Source organism: Anoplolepis gracilipes, chromosome 6, assembly GCF_047496725.1.
Source record: "Anoplolepis gracilipes chromosome 6, ASM4749672v1, whole genome shotgun sequence".
Classification (NCBI taxonomy): domain Eukaryota; kingdom Metazoa; phylum Arthropoda; class Insecta; order Hymenoptera; family Formicidae; genus Anoplolepis; species Anoplolepis gracilipes.
This window is the reverse complement of record NC_132975.1, coordinates 12,803,394-12,818,851: the sequence shown is the minus strand read 5'-3', so window position 1 is coordinate 12,818,851 and position 15,458 is coordinate 12,803,394. Positions and strand designations below refer to the sequence as shown.

The window sequence follows — 15,458 nt, the reverse complement described above, 5'->3', positions numbered from 1 at the left end:
CCTTTTCGTCCATCGGCGAACACCGGGTTGGTTACTCATGTGTGACTCATATTTTAAAATGTTTCATAAAATATACTCATGCGATAATGGAAACAAGTATTTCATGTATGTATTGTACAGAAATATAAATAATTTTTATTTTTAAAATATTTTTTTCTTTTAATTATCAAGTAGCATGTTTTAAGAAATATAAATATTTAAGATATAATACAAAGCACATGAGTACAATACGTAAAATTAAAAAATCTTCTAAAAATTCATTTTCCGATATATTACAAATTCTATTGAAAATTGATCTAGTATCCGTTATCATGTGTGCAGCTGTTACATTGTTCGCTGTACGAGGATTAATATACGCTCTCTTTGAGTTTTTAACGTAGTTTTTTAAATTGAGTTTTTAAGAGTAAATAACTCCTAAAATCTTTAAAGAGGAAGTTGAATTTTTTATGTAAGATTATGAAAATTATAAAACGTCACTTTAATAAAAATGTCACATAGATTTCGTAAAAAATTCAATACAAACTACTATGTGACATGATGAAAAAGCCAATCGTAAATATCTATTATTGAAATTAAATTCATTTATGTGCTGGAATATTCAATATGTGTAAAATATTACGAACAAGTTATTTATAAAAAGTCGAGACTATGTGTTTCCATTTATTCATTCATGTTTATTATTTTTATACATTGAAAAATAACTTATCTATTACACATACCCATTGTGTTTTTATTTTATCTCAACATCTGCCTCTGCATGCCTCAATTGTTAACGAAAATTGTCGAGGAAAGAATAGAGGAAATTTCCAATGACCGTGTATTGGGCAAGTATGACAAATCAAGCGCCACATGACGGGATATAACGGGTTAATTCCTTCTCTCTCGCGGCACGAGATGGGGATGAAGCGTTGAATAAAAAATGCGACGTGGTTCGCGCGCGCGGGGAGAGAAACGGACGCGGAGAAACGTGTCCTTGGCTAGAGGATAATTCCCGTTACCGAGGTACCGTTGCATTTTCGAACGCGGATCGCAAGCCCCGCGGTTGAATGCACCGTGGGAAGGGGTGGCGGACGGCGCGTCTGGTTACCATGGTGACGCTGCATCGACCGCCCCAACCCTTCGAACCGGGGTTGTTCCGACGAGGGTCGAGTCCGTTGCCACTCGCGCCAGCGAGTGGTGGTGATGATGGTGGTGGTGGAGCGGAGGGTACCAAGGGGGGATTGGCAACCGCCGCCCTTCGGGAATGGTAACCGTTGGTGCATCGCCCTTTCACGCAGCCCGGTAGGCAGTGCGTGCTATTCTACGGGGTGAGCGAAAAGAATATTTTCGGCGGATAAATATAGGGAACAATTCTGTAAAATTTTCCGAAACGAATCGAAGAAATTCTAAGACTTCGCGAGCTTGTAAGCTAACTGTAATTACGAATCATTTAAATGCCATGTGTTATCACGATTTATAAAAATGCTCAAGATTGCCAGAAAATTTATAGATTTCTTGATAATTTGTTCCCGAAATTGTGACAACTTGAATATAATATTTTGTAATTTGCCGAACATTTTTTGAACTCTACTCTATATGCGTAATTATTTTTCAAACTCTCTGTAACTTCAGAATATATTCTGAAATTCTCACGATATTTCTGTCGAGAAAAACATCGAAAACACGCGGATGGAAAATCGTATGTATCTTTGATTATTGAAGAAGTAAACACCACAGGAATGTTTTAAGAACCATTAATCTTATCGTATATACATAGAGTATCAGGAGAGTACTCTTCTCGCGTGTACTCCAGTAGGTAATTTCAATGTCACTGCCGGATCATTCTTCAGCCCGAAATGAGGGGAGCGGTCGCACTACTACCTGCCCTTCCCCCCTCCGTTCCTTGATTAATGTTATTTCACTCGTCGGGCGAACATCGACCGCGATCGATACGCGTCGCGGCGGTGGCGGTATATAGTCACGTTGCCGGGCCGAGGAACAAGGAACGAGATGAGGAGACGAAGCGGGCGAAAAGGCCATCGGCCTGCGCCGCAGACGGATTGGTAACGGCCGCGTCGCTGCGGTTATGGGAAAGGTGGGCGAGGGAATGTGCGAGACCGGGATGGATAAGAAGAACTTTATTGGCTAAGGCTCCACGATGTCTTGTATATTTAACAATAATGCGCGAGAACAATTTGGCTAATTAAAACAGGCATTTCTCGAAAAAAAGTAATTTTCAGTGGAGACCCTTTTTGCCCCTCCGTCTTATATTGATTATGATACAGTGAAATTTCATCGAAAAATTAACAACTATCGCTAACAGATTCTTCTCACAATCGGTGAGATTTCATTGTTTATAGTTATAGTGCTGTATTTATATAACTGAAATCAATGTTATCAGTGACAATACACTGATTTCACTTAAAAGAGTGGACACAATAATCGCTCTATATCGAGTTGAGGTATCATCGCTCATATCACGATTCAGGATATTTACACTAGGAAAGAGTAAGAAAATTCTAATGAGAGAAAAAATTGATTATTGATTATTTTTCTAGACTGAACTGCGTCAAAATAAAAACGACAAGCTAACAATATATTAGGTATTTATAAAGTAATAAATATATACATAAAATAAATAAATAAAGAAAAATAGATTATAGTTTATAGTAAAATAAAAATGACATAATGGAGAGAAAAAAAAACAAAGTTGTATTACTGCCTTTTTAAGAAGAAATAAATTTTATTCCTAAAAGCAGAGAATATATTCTAAGTTAGAAGGAAGGATAAAACGAGACGGAAGCCTACCAGACGCTAGATCGATCGTGTCTGCGTGCCAGCGTCGACAACGGAAACGGAAGTGGTTGTAACGAGATCGTTTAGGTCCCAACGCGCACCGAAGGATTTCTAGCGAGTGGAAAATTTTCGTTTCAATTGAGGGAAATAAATTCTGCTGAGGCAATGTTTGTTTTGATCATCATACGAAGAAACTATCTCTGATCAAATATTTTGATAATAATATTAGATGTACAAATATTTTTTGATAATAATGTAGACGTACAAATATATATATATATATAATATATAAGTTATTTAATAAAATTATATTTAACAGTTCAAGAATTTTTATGCTCATTAATTAATGCAAAATTGAGTAAAATTTATAAAATAGTTTTAATCCACAAATTAATGTTTAAAATATTGAAAATACTCCATTTTCCATAAGTTTGATTTTATTAACGTTAAAAGTGTTTCTTTTTAGACATGGATAACAATTTTTTTTCTATATAGATAGCCCTAATTAATATCAATAATATACAATACGTAATACGTATATAGGAAACAAACATGAATAATTTATTTAATGTCAAAGAGAGAGAGAGAGAGAGAGAGAGAGAGAGAGAGAGAGAGAGAGAGAGAGAGAGAGAGAATTGTAAGTAATATTATTTCATGAATTGTTAACATCTTATAGCAGCACAAAGTGTATTTTCGAGCACTTTAAACAGCATTTCTTTTAACGCTAAATCGAGCGAGTGCTTTTCGCGCAAAAGTGGAATTCTCTTTGCTCGAGACTTAACCCGCTGATGCATTTTTACCCCTAAAGTGCATCAGGGCCGTGCTTTCCGGAAATACCGTTCGTTTCGCCGCCGGAGGTTTACGAGCGCGAAGTTATGATGCTACGTGGACGTTTCGTTCCGCATGCGGAATACGCAGGAGGTTATTGCACTGCAAACTTGTCTCGTCGTTGATATGAGATCGCGCGAATTGGAAAATCAATTTCATATGTCAACTGATTATGATTTTGATATTTCGCGAAATATTTAAATTTTGAAGTAACAAAAAAGTGTGGAAACAATCTTATTGTACTACAAGATAGAATGTCGATTTAAATGGACAAAATGTAGAAACACGTCAATATTTCAACTATGAATTAAGTTAATTCTAATAAGTAGAATACATCATTTCATTAAGTTTGTTAATATTACTTTTTCAATAAAATTACTTTTTAATCAAATTAAAACGGTTTTATGGCAGGCGAAAGGAATCTTTGTAAAAGTGTACATATCTTTTCTTAATTATATTTCTCTGTTTTATAATAAATAACTGTCGTTGCAGAAATGCTTGTTAAATAATGGTGTTTTTTAGCTTATTGAAACAATGTTTTCAACACTTGTACGTATATACTAAAGAACAATTTAAATGATAAAATATACAAACACATACAATTGCCATTTTTATTTACGTGTAAAAAATATCGTTGGTATTATACAGGTTAAAAAAAATAAATAGAAAATAATTATTTTTTAATTTATCAGCTATAAACATATGTTTGACGATTTGTCGTGTACGTCTAAAAAGAAAATGACGAAACGAAAGATTATAATTATCAAACACGGAGCAAGGAAGTTACTATGATTATTTCCCGCCGGCAGCTTCGTTCTCGAGGTTCTTAGTTGGAGAGACTAACACTCAAGAGCGGTGTACTAGAGAAGACCAGAGAATGTGACGTGTATATCAAAGGCGGAGGAGAGAGAGAAAGAGAGAGAGAGAGAGAGAGAGAGAGAGAGAGAGAGAGAGAGAGAGAGAGAGAGAGAGAGAGAGCAAGAACGGAAGGGAGGATGAGTGGAGGAGAGGTTCAAGCACCATTTGACCGGTCTCTGAATCATCGTTAAGCGACCGTTACACGACGGCTCGTTAAATCGCACGGCTAAATGTGGGTGGGTCGGATAAATCGCACGTCTACAGGGCGCTACGTTGGCAGAATTGTTTTCGCGCGCGCGGCGAAACATCATTGCAATCGAAATTGGCCGCGATTTCTCTTGCAACGATCGTGCCCTTGCCTTTGAAACTTTCAGCTCCACAATACGTAATCGGTTGCAAAAGTTTTCGATTCTAAGATTGATTGATCTAAGAGACTCGTTTCATCTCATGCTACAATTAAAAAATAATAAATAATTCGTGAATCACATAATATAAATTTTTCACACACACTCGATAAGTTATTTATCATAATGTTATCAAGTATGATGGGATTTTTGTTAGAAAGATATTAAAAAATTTTGTAATTAATAAATAAATGTTTCGAGTATTTTATGCACATTGTTAGATACAATTAGATATTTAAAAAATTAGGATGCATATGTAGTTAGTAATTTAATCTATTAATCCAACCTATAATGAATAATGATCATTTCGAAATAAGTAATTGTGCTGTATCGATCATTACGTATGACAATAGAGTGACGTGTGAACATATGACGTGGGAGAACCGGAAGCCACCAATTTCAGAAACAAGCCCGAAGCGCTCTCCTTAAGTAAGATTTCAATTAAGACTATCAAATAATTAACATTACTTTAAAAGTCTCGACCGGCTCAAATGGTCGGCATCGTTGTTTTGTTTAAATTTTTTTACTTAAATATATTTCTACATTTAAATTTAAATATATTTCTACACAAATTTATCCTGTTAATATCATTCTAGAAAAGTGCAATTTACAAAGATACGCGTAGAATTTAATATATAAATTACTTTGACATCTCGAAATTACTTTCTTCAGATATTTTCATAACACAAATGATAAAAAATGTATTTCATGTTGTAGTCTTTTGAAACTATTATTGCAAAGCGTATTAGAAATTAGTTTGGCGTGCAATAATTAAGGATTCTTATGGTTAATGCAAAACTATATATGTTCATATCGCAATATCATCCCGTAATTAGAGACAAAATGGTCGATTCAGGATTATGCTTGTTTAATTAAAGATAGAGAGAATAACAAGATCAGTATACCCACTTTATGCGATACTTTCTCAAGAAGCATGTAATTTAACGATATTTATACAACGAGTAATATAAATGTACATTTAAGATAGATTCAAAGAAACTATCACCGCTAAAGATTCTAGAAACGTGTTATTATAGAGAAACTAACAACTTTTTATACATTAGACATCTCCGAACAAGAGTGTTGAAAATATCGTTGTTGTAATTACGTGCATGTCATTGTCGTTATAAAAATTATGATGCTTCATCTAGCCGAGAGAAAATAGTAGGAAATTGATGGAAGACTAAAGCAATCGCGGTAAATGAATCTCATATTTTATAAGATATATTATAAAAAAAAAAAAAAAAAAAAAAAAAAATAGGAATGTATATGTATGTGTATGTGTTAAACTATGTATTTTAGATTATAAAAATATCAAATTATTTTTAATATTAATGCATAAATATCAAATTAAAAAAATTATAATAAAATAATAGGTACAATAAATATATAATACATTATTTTTAAAATTACTCCTTGAAAAAAATATATGATATTATCAAAGTAATATCGCACGTTAATATTGATTATTTTAACATTAAAATAAGTTTACAGCAAGAGTACAAGCAAGAGCCAACGAAAAGGCATGCATAAAAGTGCAACAGAGTGTAATGCGCTTCATATGCGAATTTACGACGAAGTGACGCTTTAGGACATTGTATTTTAAGCAGAAGGGCATGAAAAGCTTTACAGAAGGATAGGCATTTTAAACTCTGATGAGGAAGAAGAAATAGGGAAAGACAAGAAGCTTCACAAGAGGCATCGACAAAAAAATGCACACCTGTGGAACGCTAATGATTATTAGAGGCAACAAAAAAAAAAGTAGCTCGCAAAGTTTTGAACGAAGACAATTCCTCTTCTATCTAGAAGTGTAATAACTATGGATAGTATTACGAAGAGAGATTCACGATAACAAATTTAACCTTGAATTTTCTAAATTTACAATTTCCAACTGAACTGAAATGAAATGAAAAAAAAAAAAAAAAAAAAAAAAAAGTTAAAATATGCAAACTATGTAGCAGGTATGACTTAGTTAAGTCAATTCAACTTAATTATCATTTTTCTCGAAAAATTAAATTTTAAATATATACATATATTGTATAAACATTATGTACTTTTATTTTTGCGCCAAGTAAAATAAGAAATAAAATAATTATGTGAATATCTGCTCTTTGCTCTTCAAATATTTTTTATATTTTTACTCAATATTGAAATAGGAAATATATCCTATATAGAATATAATTATAAAGATTTCAATATAAGAAGCAATATAATTATGCTTAAAAATTTAGCTTTATAAGATTTATAAGACTTAATAAAATTTTCATTATTTTTAATTTGGTATATTTTCTTAATATTATAAAAATTTCCGTGAGACCAAGCTTAAGCTTCTTATGCTTCATGAAATATGAGAAGGAAAAAGGATACTCAGCTCTCTTAATGGCGGTAGAAACAATTACGCCTAACGGAAGCATCGGGGGCAACATTATAACGTCGCCCGCATACGTCATCTTCTTGTATTTGTACCATGATCGAGAGTCTTAAGAATCTTACACAATGCGACCCGCAGGACATAAATCACGGATGCGAGTGCAATATGACCAAAAAAGTACGTTTTTACGTTGGATATGAATAAGCTAATCATAAAATATATCTACAATCTGTGTTCGTAAAAGCTTTAAAGTATTATAGATCAGTTTTTAATCCTAACTTTGAGAATATTATTCTTCTAAGAAACTTATATGTATCAATATATCTTTCTCATCGTTTAAAACTTGTAATTTTTTTATTTCTAAATAAAATTATATTTGATACATCTTTTAAAGTTTATATAATTACATAAAATTATTATATATATATATATATATATATATATATATATATATATATATTATTTATACATTTAGAGAATTATTTTAATTTATATAATTATTATTTACATAATATATATTCTTCACAATTATTGTTTATGCTTTAAACAATGTATTTCTTAGATTTAATAAAATAATCAAAAATAAAACCATAGATAATTATAAAATGTGCGTTGATTTTCCATATACCTTTTTATATTTTTTATAATAATAATATAATTAATAATTTTTCACTTTTACAGCTTTAACGCTATTTCAGGATTAAGAAAAATATATAAAAGAGGAAAGAAATAATAATAATAATAATAATAATAATAATAATAATAATAATAATAATAATAATAATAATAATAATACAGAACGCGTTTCTGCAGTTAATATAATTGCAGAGTATTTCGGACGCCCGCCCAAACAATTTCTTTGGTCAAAGTTAATAATAATAAATTTTATCATTTTTTTTTCCGGAACACGAAAGGCGATTAAGGTTCAAAGCAGTCGTGCGCGTATCACGGTTATTAGTCTAATTAACATACGGCCACCGCAATGTTAATTGCTAATTGTAATGCGGTTCGTTGCGCGAACAATTTCTCACGGTAAGGTAATAAAGAGCAACCGTACACTTTGTGCTAACTTAGACTTTAGGATTACCTGCATTATACTGTAGCTAGTTTCACTCCTTTCTCGGTCTAAGGAGAGAGCCTAAGGGCGAATTTATGCAAATTATTCGCAAATTACTATAGAGCGGAAAAAAATGGCCAAAGTTTGATAAGAAAGCCATTGACACGATTATTTTTTGATAAAAATATGAAACACTGCAAACGCAGACATAAATATTGAGATATATTATAATAAAACTATCTCTCTCTCTCTCTCTCTCTCTCTCTCTCTCTCTCTCTCTCTCTCTCTCTCTCTCTCTCTCTCTTTTTATTTTACAACCTCTTCTAATTCAAACTTATTCTTGTTTTTATTTTGAATCAAGTTTATTTTAATGAATATCAGTTTGAATTTTATCAAGATATTTGATAATGTAACAAAAGATGTAGATAAATGATTGCAAGTTTTAGTGACTGAGATAAATGAGAAAAGCAAGAAACAATTGAAGAGTAGAAATAAAAACAAGATTGAATATGCTACAAGAATAACTTTAGAATAAAATATATTTTTCGCACAAAACATGTTCTTTCATCATTAATCACATTCTATATCTCCGAAAGCTCTTACAGTCTATTTTTATTTCAAATTGTTTCGTATTTTTTTTTCACCTTTTCCAATCGCCATTAAAACTTGCAGATACATTTATTAACATTTTCTCATTACATTTAGCAATCATTATTATTCCACAAATGAGAATTCCAAAGTTCTCTTCTTCCGGTTTCGCGTCTCGAAATGTATTTTGCAAAAGCGATGAAGGATTTATGGTTGCAGCAGGTTGTGAGAAGGAAAATACTATGTCGAAGTTACACCTCTCGGCCTTGCGATCAATCTTTCAACGATGGCCAGCGGCCTCTGAAATTTACTTTCATGTTGCGTTACACACCATCGACTACAATGTAGAACGGAACAAACCGGCTGCGGTAACATAAACACAGGATGCAATTTTAACGTGAAAGAGATGTGTGCCATGCGAGTGCCAAAGGTTTATTAATTTATGGAGACTCATTTCCCTTCATTTATTGGAGACGCGACATCGCCCGAGGCGATGTTTCAAAGCGCGGAGAAAATCTGCCAGCCGTTAGAAGAAAACTTTCTTAATTACCCTATCCACGTGACAAGAATTCTTGAAGGGTGCTTATTTATGCATTAGTGATGTCATTTTTATGCACGTAATGGTATTCGAGTCAAGGATGTCTGTCTGTGATAAAGTAATTCTTGTTAAATATAATAAACTGTGCATTTTTAACATAGCACTATTCTGTATAGTTAGATATTAATATATAATTTTTAGATGACTAATTTAAAAATTCTGAAAATTTAAATTGCAGCAGAACCAAAAAAATATCTCGCAGTACGCATTTTATATTCGAAATATATATTGTAATATTTCAATTATAACTCAATTTGTACATTTCATTTAATTTGCGTACGCAATAAGTTTCAATTCGCATTATTTAACTTACAATTTTTTTGCGCATATAAGACCGAATTAAGATAAAAATCTCTAGCACTTTGTGCGATCAATCGTCGACAATTCAGGCAATACTACTAGTTACAGTACATTAGTGAGCAACACACGCCGATGTGCTATTTATGTGATATTCAGCTTTCTAAAGCGTCGTGAAAAGAACGGAAATTATTTCTGACTTGTTTCACTGCGGTGAGGTTGTTTACAACGACGCACGTTGTGTCAGAGACATCGATCGATATACATATCGGGTACGTATGGCCGATATTTATAATGTTAAACGGGAGTCCGGCTCTCTCGCTTATTTGCGGCATAACGCAACGTCCCATATTGCTCGGTCGACGAGACGGTTTTCACCGTGAAAATGACGTTACTGCAACAGACACGTCTTTTACACAGGCGCCTATTAAATGCTATCAATCCGTTGTAGAAATACATGTAATATTGTTAAAATCCCAGTGGCGCTGAAATATTTACGCACTGCTTTATGTTCCGAATAAACTACGATAAATATGATTTATGGATACGTTTATGGAAAGATTAGTGCGATTCAAATTAATTTTTTTCTCGGAAAGATTTCCGCTTTTTGTCATCACGTGCATATAAAATGTCGAAATTTTCACAATCACCCACGAGTAGTTACTGTTACAAGGTTTCGACACACAAAGTGTTGTAACCTTTAAATCTATTGAAGCTTCAAGCTTCTATAAGGTTTCGAAGTCTCATAGTACCAACTTGCCGTCGATTCACGTCAAAGTTTCAAGGTCCCAAGATTCCGAGACTTGAAGACTTTGGGATGTTATCATGGATCTTCAAGATCCAATATATATTCTAAGGTTCCAAACTCGCATAAATATTCAATAAAAATATTATTAGCGGAAGAAAGTTTTAAGAAAACAAGATACTTATAATGCAATCAATGTTTTTCCATCCTTCCGTGACGGATACATTATTTATTCGCCGAAATTATTAAACACGGTATCATCTATCGCGCTCGCGGATGAAAGGCCAGCCCGAATTCTACCAGGTGGGAATCGATAGAGGCTAAAATTAGCTTGGCGCACCGATTGGTGAGAAAGCCGAACAGCCGGAAACGAGATCAGCGTCCGTTAACGGCGCAAGATTCCGACGATCGAAAATTGGATAAGAACAGTTGCAGTACTTTTATAAAGTTCTTTGCGAGCTTCGTGTGCAAAAAAACCTAGATCTATCGAAAATTGAGGAATAAATATTTTTTTCTCTAGTAAAAAAATTCCATATTGTATATATATATATATAGAGCACTTAAAATATATTATAAATAATTTATTTATATAACGCGAGCTGTGTAATATAAGCTGATAAAATAAAATACTTATAAAATGTCAATAAATGAGTAAATAAATGAAACTGTCAAAGTTGCTTTCGACTTAAAATAACTGTTTTTTTTTTTTTTTTTTTTTTTTTTTAATTAAAGCTGCACATATCTCTTTCTCCTTTTATCGAAAATGTAATTATGTTGAAGAGAAAATTTCCTCTCGACCTATCGACCTTTATTACAGAGAACGCAGTCATGTGCTTTGTCGGGAAAAATTTTATTTTTTGCTCACACACGTCTGGGCCGTGGTAGAAATAATTAAACACTGCGACGCGACGCATCCGCTCCTTTCTCGTTTCTTTCTTCAGCGTCGGGGAGAAAAGCGGCACCCGACGTCCGGCGCCGCACGCGCTGACAGACGGGGACAAGAGAATCGTGCACGCACGCGACCTTCCGCACGATCGATATCGTTGCGAGACTCAAAAAGATGGTCGCGACTTTTTCGCTTTCGCAGTTCTTTGTTCTCCTCGAACGTAAGCTTTTTCCCAATTTATTTTGCGCAGATGTAAAATTCAGTTCGAAAAAAAGCGTCGAGTTTCGTAATTAAAGTCACAGTAATTGATGAAATAAATTTAATTATACGTTTACCAAAGACAGGAAAATGCGTCAAATAATATAGAAGGGTGCGCGGAGGTTTGTTGCGTGCGATAAACTTGCGACGAGGTATCTGTATATACGTACGGTACACGCGATCCTATCGTGCATTTTCTTTTTTTAAATTCGCATAAAATGCATATTTGAATAACGCGATATTGCGTTCGCGCTTTTTTGCGCGCAACTCGCACTGTGACCTTCCTCTCTGCTGTGGTTTTAAACCTGCCCGTATAGCACTTAGCCGTGTAACGTCCTCTCACACGGGTACACACATCCCTCTCTTCTCGCTAAAATAAGCCCGTATTTTTAGAATGTCGGCACGTATCGCGTAGGTGCTGCTTTTCCCCGTATACACGCCAACCGTCCGGAGATATATTCGTCTCCCTTTGCGCGACCTTCGATTTTCTTTATTCCCGAACGCCTACAAATCCTTTGATCGTAAAAACCCTAATGGGAAAATTTACCGAGACCTACGCGCCAATTTTCTCTTCCATCTAGTTATCTTCTTCATTCGATTAAAAATATCATTAATGGAATCATAATTTCGCTAAATTCGAATGTATATGTATATATAATAAAAAATGTTGAAAAGTGACTATGTAAAATATTATATACATAATAATCTTGAAGCAACATAAATAAAACATCTACCATTTGTAAAGAGGAAATCAACAAGATGGGCACAAGAAGCAAGCACTCCTCAACATGCATGCCAGAGAGCATAATTTAGGAAGAAAGGAAGAAGCTACGAATTTTTCGTCTTCAGGGCGTATCATACAACTCTTCCGTTCGCCTTTCTGCGCTATAATTTGCATGAGGAGCAGCCGCGGGCCGCAGTATCCTAAGCACGTATTAACGGCGAGCGCGAGATTAATCCGGAAATACTGCAGGCAGCACGCGGCGATTTACGTATTTATATGCCTCCGAGAGGAGTATCCGGCGGGAGGTACGTACACCTTGCAACTCGCAGCACAGCGGAATGAATTATCGCCGGCCTGCAAATCGCGCCGAGGGATCGCGTGAGTCATACGAGTCGAGTATAACGCGATTCTCGAATAATAAATGATGATACCTACACACGACGGTACCATTGCGTGAGTCTTAGAAATATGTACTACGCGATAGATTTCTAGCCAATCAATCGTAGATTTATTTAGATTTCGGAAGTTACGCGAGAGAAGCTTGATTCTAACCATACGCAATGCTGTAGTTTGTTTATGCATAGAGTGGAAGCATCGCGGCTTGCCTCATCTATGACTTCTTTGATAAATTCAGTATCGATTTGATTCGAGCATGATTCAGTCTTTATATCACGGAAATACTTGAATGTATACCGAGTCGCCGTAAAATCTTCAATTCGATACGCATTGAATTGACGACTCACTCTAAACGTTCAATCGTCATGTGTACCCGTCCATTCGTAGAACTTGTAACATGTTCCTCGAATAAATTACCCAAGGCCTCATCGCGCGCGGGATTACAGTATTTCGCCAACAGATTCATTAACATATATATTCCCGTAGATGCCACATCATACCGAAGACGCTTGTTAGACATCTAACGGCGTTACCTTCCTAAAGTGTAACCTCTTAGATAACCCCTGCGGTGAATAACGTCTGATATTAATCGCGAGATTAATTGCCCTTTATAACGCGTAGATACGGCCTCAGGGAGAGAGAGAGAGAGAGAGACAGGAGATTGGAATTTACAAAGATGGCCTGTTGCGATTATAAAATCTTTCTCGCAAGCTACAGCCACCTGAACATACCTTCATCATATATTTGTAATAAGAATAAGTACATTTTTCTTTTATTAAATCCATAAACATAGGAAATATGGACTGCGCATATCTTATGTTTTCTTTCTGTCAGCAATTCCTACGTCAAAATAAAGAAAAAAAAGCAACATCTCAAAAGTGTATTTATCTCTTTTCAGCTTGACTATTTTTTTTGTCTCTTTTCAATTTAACTTTTCTTTCTTTTTTTAATTTTCGCGCATCATTTATTTGATACGCCTTCTATATTTCTTATAATTAAATCTATTTTTATTTTTAATTATCATCAGAAAGTTTTCATTTTTTTTTTTTTTGGTATTAAATTGTTTTTGTCATTTTTCTACATTTTTATCTTAAAATCTACATTTTCTTTTAAAAACAAAATGTTATTTTATTTCTAAACTTATTTAAATAAATTTTGTTAACCTTAAATTTAATAAAATTTTTAATTTCATATAATCTATTGTTTTATATGTACATATATTTATATTTAATTATTTTTCTCTTTTTCTATTCTCTTTTCCTGTTCCAATATTTTAAAATTCTTTCATAATTCTCTTTTCTTCTTTTAAAATCTTTTATAATATTTTATTTCCTTCAAAATTAACTTAAATCTCTAAATATAATATTTTATTATCTTTTAATATTATATTTATTATTGATTCTTAATTTTGTTTCTCTTCCTTATTTCCTCAAACAAATAAGCAAAGGAAAACTTTTAATATCATACTTTAAGAGAGCTTGAAGTTGTTTAACTTCATTTTTTCCTTTCTAATATATTGTTACAATATTTAAATTAATCTTTTTAGTCTAATTATTTTTATTATTTTATATTTGAATAATATATATAATAAAGATTTATTTCTTGCGATATAATAAATCAAATAAATTTAATTATATTTAATGTTTTCATCAATTTATAAAAATTAAATTTATTTTGTTTTTTTGTTCAAAATGCATTCTAAAAACATATTCCTGTTTTTACCTTTAATCGTTAGAATTAGTCTTTTCATATCCAGAAATTAAGCTTTATCGATTATATCGAAAATTCTGAAAATAGGATGCTAACTTCGTAGAAAGATGGGTGATCTATCTTCGTATCGCAGAATTCTTCGAACCTCGTTCGACATTCGCCGATCAGACGCCTCTTTTATAAAGAAAATATGCAAAAACTCTCACCACGCGTTCGGTATGCGAAACAATGCGTCATTGTGTACCGACGCAAATTGCGTGCAAGTTTAATCATATTAGAAGCGAAATGCGCGTCAGCACGACGACAAAAGTTGACGGCTGTAATTAGTTTTTATTTATTTGCACATTGTAATCTCATAACGACAATGAATAAATAAACAAACGACTATTTTCTCATATCAACTGCGATAATCGTTGCGACACGTGATCTTCCCTCCCTTTGCTCTTTGCTCTTTTCTCTCTTAATTTTCCTTTCCCCCTTATTGAAAGATTTCTCACGATTGCACGTTATATTCAGCGTAAAGCGAAACAAGATATTGACTTGCTAGAAATGACATTGTTGGAATAACTTTCTTTAAAATATAAGAGATGTCTCTCTCGCGATATAAACATTATTACATTGTACAGAACGGGAATGGTGTTTATAGAGTTTTCTCAGGTTGCTCTGCGAAATTGTAGCGCATTCTTTGAGATTGTGATGCAAAGTCGTAAAGAGCGAGCTCGCACTGACAAGTAGCGTAAAAGCCTATACGTTACCCTGAAGATATAATGCTCGTAATCTCGTGGCGTGAGTACTTGCAAAATTTATGACGTCTTCACGGTACTCTGTCGGGACATTACAATACTCACCTGAAAAGAGAAAGAAAATTTCGTTTAATATAAGTGCATGCGCATGCCAGAGCATAGATGACAAAACATCCAATAATTAATCTTTTATAATATAAATCAATCTTCTATTGTATTA

General features: G+C 33.4%; 1 protein-coding gene across 6 annotated transcripts in view; it reads right to left on the bottom strand.

Annotated features, from left to right (window-relative positions):
- The window catches only part of Brat (tripartite motif-containing protein brain tumor), a 104,265-nt gene that overhangs the window by 27,502 nt on the left and 61,305 nt on the right, over positions 1-15,458 (bottom strand). For 2 of the 6 annotated variants that reach the window (XM_072894495.1, XM_072894498.1), the window contains one exon: positions 15,251-15,343. The exons of the other annotated variants lie outside the window; for them this stretch is intronic. The gene's annotated coding sequence lies outside the window, so the exon portion shown is untranslated. The remainder of the gene's footprint in view (positions 1-15,250; positions 15,344-15,458) is intronic. 6 annotated transcript variants of the gene reach the window in all.